The sequence below is a fragment of the Thalassophryne amazonica genome, chromosome 15, assembly GCF_902500255.1.
Source record: "Thalassophryne amazonica chromosome 15, fThaAma1.1, whole genome shotgun sequence".
NCBI lineage: Eukaryota > Metazoa > Chordata > Actinopteri > Batrachoidiformes > Batrachoididae > Thalassophryne > Thalassophryne amazonica.
Window position 1 is genome coordinate 467,357 of NC_047117.1, and position 6,117 is coordinate 473,473.

Consider the following 6,117-nt stretch of genomic DNA (forward strand, 5'->3'; position numbering starts at 1 on the left):
TGCCTGTATCTCTGTCTGTCTTTGCGTGTCTCCGTCTGTGTCTCTGAATGTGTCTTTCCCTGTGTCTCTGTGTTTGTCTGTGCGTGTCTGCATCTGTGTCTCTGTGCCTGTGTCTCTGTCTTCATCTGTGTCTCTGTCTCTGCGTGTCTCTGCCTGTGTCTCTGTCTTCATCTGTGTCTCTGTCTCTGCGTGTCTCTGCCTGTATCTCTGTCTCTGCCTGTGTCTCCGTCTGTGTCTCCATCTGTGTCTTTGTTTGTGCGTGTCTCCGTCTGTGTCTATCTCTCTGCCTGTGTCTCTGTGACTGGGTCTCTGTATGTGTCTCTGTGCCTGTCTCACTACCTGTGTCTCTGTCTCTGTGACTTTGTATCTGTATGTGTCTCTGTGCCTGTCTCTCTGCCTGTGTCTGTGTCTCTCTGCCTGTGTCTCTGTCTCTCTGCCTGTGTCTCTCTGCCTGTGTCTCTGTCTCTCTGCCTGTGTCTCTGTCTGTGTCTCTGTCTCTCTGCCTGTGTCTCTGTCTGTGTCTCTGTCTCTGCCTGCGTCTCTGTGCCTGTGTCTCCGTATGTGTCTCTGTGCCTGTGTCTCTGCGCCTGTGTCTCTGTATGTGTGTCTGTGCCTGTGTCTCTGCGCATGTATCTCTGTATGTCTCTGTGCCTGTCTCACTGCGTGTCTCTGTCTTTGTATGTGTCTCTGTGTCTGTATGTTTCTCTGTATGTGTCTCTGTGCCTGTGTCTGTATGTGTCTCTGTGCCTGTATGTTTCTCTGTATGTGTCTCTGTGTTTCTCTGTGTCTGTATGTCTTTGTGCCTGTGTCTGTGTGTCTCTGTGTCTGTATGTGTCTTTGTGCCTGTGTCTGTATGTGTCTTTGTGCCTTGTCTCTGCATCTGTCTCTGTGCCTGTTTCTCTGTATTTGTCTCTGTGTCTCTGCATCTGTCTCTGTGTCTGTATGTGTCTCTCTGCCTCGTCTCTGTGCCTGGGTCTCTGCATCTGTCTCTGTGTCTGTGCCTTGTCTCTGTATGTGTCTCTCTGCCTTGTCTCTGTGCCTGGGTCTCTGTGTGTCTCTGTGCCTGGGTCTCTGCATCTGTCTCTGTATGTGTGTCTGTGCCTTGTCTCTGTATCTGTGCCTTGTCTCTGTGCCTGTTTCTCTGTATTTGTCTCTGTACCTGTTTCTCTGTATTTGTCTCTGTACCTGTGTCTCTGTGTCTGTATGTGTCTCTCTGCCTGTGTCTCTGTATGTGTCTTTGTGCCTGTGTCTCTGGTTGTGTCTCTCTGCCTGTGTCTCTGTCTCTCTGACTGCGTCTCTGCGCATGTATCTCTGTATGTGTCTGTCTCTGTGCCTGTCTCACTGCGTGTCTCTGTCTCTGCCTGTGTCTCTCTGCCTGCGCCTCTGTGCCTTGTCTCTGTGTCTGTATGTGTCTCTGTGTCTGTATGTGTCTCTGTGTCTCTGTGCCTGTTTCTCTGTATGTGTCTCTGTGCCTACACCTGCTCTGGGAACACCGGGTGCCCAAACTAGCCCCTCCCACAGTGCCAGTCTTCCCTGCCACGCCTCCTGTTGGGTGTCAACTGGCGGTCACAGTCAGATGAGACCATGGCAGTCAAACCAACGCATCTGCCATGGGCCTGAGGCCAAAGGTCAAACCTGAGACTTGATGGTGCTGGAACGCTGGTCATGGTCGGGTCTGGGTTCTGGATTCAGAGTTGGTTTGTGCACAGGTCATCTGAGTGGAGCGACATCAGCGACGATGACAGAGAGCGACTCAGCCACCGCGGGGAGGACGGAGAATTCTGTTAAGACCACCATCTTTAATGAGCACACAAATGCACGCTGGGGGGTTCTGACCGTCCGCCTCCAGGATGTCTTTTAACGACTTCCTGCAACACTACTCCCACCTGGAGATCTGTAACCTGATACCTGATGCCCTGACCGACGACTCCATCTCCAAGTGGGCACTGTCAAAGTTTGAGGGCAGCTGGAGGCGTGGATCCACCGCCGGCTGCTGCAGGAACTTCCGCTGTGAGTCTGCCGGACCCGTTTGGATTGGACCATCGGTCAGTCCAGGTGCGAGCACCGCACATACAGAATGTGTCTGACCGCTTTCTACTGTCCACAGACACTTTCTGGACCAACCCCCAGTTCGTGATCAAGCTGAAGGAGGAGGACGAGGAGCCGTACGATGCCGACGCCCGCTGCAGCCTGATCACCGGACTCATCCAGAAGAACCGCAGATGCATGAGGAAGATGGGCAAGGATGTGCACACCATCAGCTTTGCCATCTATGAGGTGAATCGCCAAGAAACGCATCAACACCATTGGGGGTGGGGCACAGCCATACTTGGCCCCCTCGTGCAAAGTCAACCAAAAACAGAGAGGGCGGAGCCCAGTAGATACAAGGGGGTGGAGGTACACAATCCATGAGTGAAAAAAAGGAAGGTGGAGCCACTCCCCCCCCACGCATTTCTAAAATGCACACACACACACCCAGAGAGGCTTCTGGAACATAATCCAGTGATACCCAGAAGCCTCAGCAGCCGTTGGTATGATGACGCCAAAAGCAGCCAATCAGAGCTCATGACTCCTCTGTGACAATTGCAGGCAATGACACACTCACTCATCTTCAACTGCTTCCTCCAATTAAAGGTTGCGGGGGGCGGAGCCTATCCCAGCAGTCACAGGGCATGAAGTGGGTTCACCCTAGAAACCAGATCCCATCACACACTAAACATGTATAAATATTTTTAAATTCAGGTTGGTGACCTTTAAGGTTTCCAAGGGCAGGACTCACATGCACTACACGTGCACATTAGTACAACCCCAATTCCAGTGAAGTTGGGATGTTGTGTAAAATGTAAATAAAAACCGAATATAATGATTTTCAAATCCTCTTCAACCTATATTGAATGTTGAGAAACATTGTTCTTAAACTGTTGGACTATTTGGACTATCCTCCCACTCACGCCTCGCTGCATCAGTGTTTCTGTTCAAGATGGTGCTCTGCTTTTCCCACATGATTAAAGTCCCCAGCTGAGGGTGGGGGAGGCAGGGCCGAGGGGGGAATCTTTGTTTACGTCCTGGAAAAAAACTGAAGCTTGTGTAACATCGAGTGGCAGAAAAAAACTGTTGGAATTGTGCTGTGGACTCACTGGTCGTTTGTTTTTTTGCTTTTAGGTCCCTGATGAGGTGCCGACACACTGACCTGTAGCGACACCTAGTGTTAAGCAGAAATAGTCCTACTGGTTCTCAACATTTCACCTTGCCATTTCACTAACTTTACCGCTTACTCAGTTTAGTCAGAAACTGAACCATTGTCTCTCGTCCAGTTTTGCGGCCAGAGGAACATCCATTTGAGCAAAAACTACTTCCTGCAGCATGCCTCAAAGGCTCGGTCTGAAACCTTCATCAACCTGCGGGAGGTCTGCAGCCGCCTCTCGCTGCTGCCCGGCGAGTATGTCATGGTCCCGTCCATCTTTGAGCCCAACAAGAATTGAGACTTTGCTGTCCACGTGTTCATTGAGAAACACTTTCATGACCTAGACTTCCTGTTCATAGGGGGAAACAGTCAACAAAAACAAGCATAACTCAAAGTTCTTGTTCGACATGGTGGCAACACTTATTCATGGACAACCACCTGTAGTTCGCTCTCCTTTTACAGCACAAGATTTCTTGGATTACTTTGAGAAGAAAATAGAAGACATCAGGTTAAACATATCCCAGCATGCCTTAATCCAGCCACTACATCCTGCTATTGAGGTGGGCGCCACTACTGAGGTATTACCTAGATTTACAGAATTTGATAGTATCTCACTAGGCATGCTGACAAAACTCATAACGTCAACAAAAAGCACAACCTGTTTATTTGATCCTATACCAACAAAACTGTTTAAGGACCTGTGGTCCACTCTTGGGTCGACTATGCTGGAAATGATTAATCTTTCTTTAACTTCAGGATCTGTTCCTAAATGTTTCAAATCTGCAGTGATTAAACCATTACTTAAGAAACCTAATCTTGACCCTAGTGTATTGACAAACTATCGGCCGATATCAAATCTATCATTTTGCTCTAAAATTCTGTAAAAAGTGGTGTCACGGCAGCTCGTAGACTATCTTACTGAGAATAATCTTTTTGAGCCACTGCAGTCTGCTTTTAGAAAATATCATTCCACAGAGATGGCTCTCACTAAAGTGGTGAACGATCTTCTGCTTACAATGGATTTGGACACCACTACGGTTCTGTTGCTGTTAGATCTCAGTGCTGCATTTGATACAGTGGATCATCATATTCTACTTGATAGGCTGGAAAATCATTTTGGGATTACTGGGAGTGCCCTTGCATGGCTGACGTCCTACTTGACCAGTCGTTCCCAGTCGTGTTTTGTACAGTAACACTACCTCTAACCTTAGTGACATGAAATTTGGGGTTCCTCAGGGGTCTGTCTTAGGTCCCTTGCTTTTCTCCCTTTATGTAGCACCCTTTGGACACATATTAGGGTGTTTTGGGATTAATTTTCACTGCTATGCAGATGATACTCAGTTATACAAGCCAATAACTGCTGGTAATCTCGTTCACATAAAATCCATAGAAGATTGCCTTGCAGCAGTGAGAAGGTGGATGTGTAGAAACTTCCTACTTTTAAACTCTGATGAGACTGAACTGATGGTTCTTGGTCCAGTGAGACATCGACATCAATTTAACCAGTTAACACTGACAAAGTGAGGAACCTTGGGGTAATTTGTGATCCTACATTGTCCTTTGACCTCCACATTAGAAATATTACTAGAACTGCTTTCTTCCACCTGTGTAATATAGTGAAGATTCGTCCCATCCTGTCTATGGCTGATGCTGAGACCCTGATCCATGCGTTTGTCTCTTCTAGATTGGAAGACTACAATGTTCTATTTTCTGGTTTACTGCAGTCCAGCATTAGGGGTCTCCAACTGGTTCAAAATGCTGCTGCCAGACTTTTGACACAAAGCAGAAAGTTTGACCACATTACACCCATTTTGGCGTCTCTTCACTGGCTTCCTGTCCCAGTGAGATCAGATTTTAAGGTTCTGCTACTAGTCTATAAAATCATTCATGGACTGGCACCTCCCTACCTAGCTGACCTAATTAAACCTTACGTATCGGCCCGGGCTTTGTGTTCTCAGGGTGCAGGACTACTTTGTGTCCCTAAGGTGAATAAGAAGTCTGCGGGTCACAGAGCTTTCTCTTATCGTGTCCCTGTTCTGTGGAATGATCTCCCTGCATCAATAAAACAGTCAGATTCTGTGGAGACTTTCAAGTCCAGACTTAAGACGCACTTATTTTCCCTTTCGTAGGGCTAGCATACTGGTACAGTTTTGTTTTACACTTTTTACTCTTTTAATTCATTTTATTATAGTTATTTATAGTGGCCGGCGATCACCTTAGTATTTCTTCTGTTTTTCTTTTTTCTTGTTGATTAATGCTGACAAATTATACTGTGTTTCTTGTCTTTCTGATGCCTGATTTTTTTCTCTGTTTAAGGTGCAGCTCCATCCAGAGATGGATGTGGTGTCTGTTTCTGTAACCCTCCTGTCCTGTGCGCCAACAGCATTTCCTGTATATTTGTTTTGTGAATTGTTTTGTAATTTGTGTCTGTATCATGGCCCAAGCAGAGGGTCACCCCTTTGAGTCTGGTCTGCTTGAGGGTTCTTCCTCAAGCCCCTTTCACACTGGGGCTGCTTCGAGTTGCTTCCTGTGGCGTCATGAATGTCTGCGTCAGGTGCGAGCAGCAGGGGGCAGAGAGGAGGAAGCAGCCTGCAGGTTCTCTGCACAGAGAAACAGTTTGGCTGCAGACAGACTGTGCACTCTGATTTCTCTTCTAGTTTATATTTGTTCTTGTGCTGAGCTACAGGTCTGCACTCTGAGTTCCGTTATAGTTTATCTTTCTTTGTTTGACCGCGAGATGCGTGTGTGTGAACACACACTGTCCGTGGAGTTATACTGGGTTGCTTCCACGTGCCGTCGTCATGACACCGCACGACACAACTCGAAGTGGGCCCGGTGTGAAGGGGCTTTAGCTTAGATCCTACTTGTGTGAAGCACCTTGAGGCAACCTTGTTGTGATTTGGCTCTATATAAATGAAAATAAATTGAAATTG

At 47.4% G+C, this 6,117-nt stretch overlaps 1 pseudogene; it reads left to right on the forward strand.

Annotated features, from left to right (window-relative positions):
• The first annotated feature begins 1,657 nt into the window (after positions 1–1,657).
• Positions 1,658–3,572, forward strand: LOC117525719 (annotated as a pseudogene).
• Positions 3,573–6,117: the final 2,545 nt, after the last annotated feature.